General features: G+C 35.6%; 1 pseudogene; it reads right to left on the bottom strand.

Moving 5' to 3' along the window:
- Positions 1-1,445: 1,445 nt before the first annotated feature.
- LOC112478504 lies at positions 1,446-1,564 on the bottom strand (annotated as a pseudogene).
- Positions 1,565-1,998: the final 434 nt, after the last annotated feature.

Here is a 1,998-nt window from a genome sequence, read left to right on the forward strand (position 1 = left end):
ATCTATATTGGTCTTTGGAACTGAGATGTGTCTCCTGGAGGCAGCATATAGTTAGATTTTGTTTTTTGATACATTCTGCAACTCTGTGCCTTTTTATTGATTAGTTCAGTCCATTTACATTTAGGGTGATTATTGAAATATGAGGTCTTCTTATAGCCATTTTATCTTTTGTTTTCTGGTAGCTTGATGTTTCCATTGCTTCCTTGTCCTTGTGTTTCTGTTTTCTTTATTTTTTATTTGTTTGAGTTTGTGGGGTTTGCCTCTGGTCTTTCTTGTTTTATGTTATATACTTTGGTTCTGAATCTTGGGAGTGTGGTTACCATTACGAATATGTAAAAGATAGTTATATATATACAGTCGTCCATTTTCTTCTATACATGCCCTTTGCGAATTTGGATCTTTGAATCCTCCCCTTTTCAGTCATCGTTGTCTCAGTTTGTCCCTATGTATGCTGAACATTCATTACTGTCTTGCTACAGCAAATCTCTTCTTATTGTTTAAGCTTATAATGCCCTGTTCTTTTAAGGGTTGCACCCCTCTGCTTTTATCATCCTGCTAGTCACCTTACTCCTAATTATGTTTTTTTGTGTTTTTTTTTTGTTTGTTTGTTTTTTTGTCATTTTGTTTTAGGTGAGCTGACTCCTTTCAGTATTTCCTGTAATGCAGACCTCCTAGTGGAGAATCTCCTCAATTTTTGTATGTCTGGAAAGATCTTTATTTCTCCTTCATATCTAAAGGAGAGCTTTGCTGGATATCTTATTCTGGGCTGATAGTTGCTTTCATTTATAGTTTGAATATTTGATTCCTTTCTGGCTTGTAAGATTTGTGCTTAGAAGTCTGACAATAATCTAATGGGTTTTCCTTCTTAAGTTACCATCATCTTTTTCCTGATTGCCCTGAGAATTCTGTCTTTGTCATTGATTTTTGATAATTTTAATACAATATGTCTTGGTGAAATCCTTTTGTGGTTGAGATAATTGGGTGGTCTGTTGACTTCTCGAATTCCAAGCTCCAGCTCATCCTTTAAAAATTCTCATCAACTTTTTGTCTGAAAATGCTTTCTAGTACCTGCTTTTTTTCTTCCCCTTCGAGAATACCCATTATTCTTATGTTTCCTCTCCTGATGGTATCAGCTAGTTCTTGTATTTCTCTTTCATAATTTTTCATTCTTTGGTTTTTTTCTTCTTCCTTCTGATGCATTTCTAGATTTCTGTCTTTGATATCACTGATCCTTTCCTCAATTTTGTTGACTCTATTTCCCAAGCTTGCTATTTCATTTTTCAACTCTTGCAGTGTGTTCTTAATCTCCAGAAGGTCTATTTGGTTCTTTTTGAGGATTTCAATCTCTTTGCTAAATAACTCATTCTGCTGATCTAGTTATTTTTTTCAATTCCTGAAAATATTGCTATGAATCGTTTCAGATCTCACTGATTTTTTTTTTTACATGCCTATAGCACCTGGTATTCCTAGATGGTCTCCCATCCAAGTATTAACCAGGCCTGACCCTGCTTACCTTCTGAGATCAGACGAGATCAGGCAAGTTCACGGTGGCATGGCCATAGACTCACTGAGTTTTTTTCAGACATACCATCCTGAATTCTCTGTCATTTAAGTCACATATTTCTATGTCTGTAAGCTCATTTCCTGGGGATTTTTCTCTTTCTTTCTGAGATGCCTTGTCATCTTGGTTGTTTGTGATGTTTAATAGATTTTTTCTCCACCTAGGCATTAATAGAAGTGTATTCTGCTTTTTTTTCCAGAAAGAACATTTATTTTATAAAGGTCTCTCTATGCTGTTGCAAAGAAGGTGTTTTTCTTTTGATTTCTAGTAGTTAGTGTCTATGCCTCTTGGATCCTTGCTTTATATGAAACCTTAGTAATGCCATTATTTTCTTATAAATATTTAATCACACTCACGACCCTCAGTCTCAGTCCCTGTCAGTGTTAGCAACAGTTTCAGTAGCGTTTGTTTGGCTCTGCGGTGTTCGGTCTCAGGAG

Source organism: Pteropus alecto, unplaced genomic scaffold (assembly GCF_000325575.1).
Source record: "Pteropus alecto unplaced genomic scaffold, ASM32557v1 scaffold61, whole genome shotgun sequence".
Taxonomy (NCBI): Eukaryota; Metazoa; Chordata; class Mammalia; order Chiroptera; family Pteropodidae; genus Pteropus; species Pteropus alecto.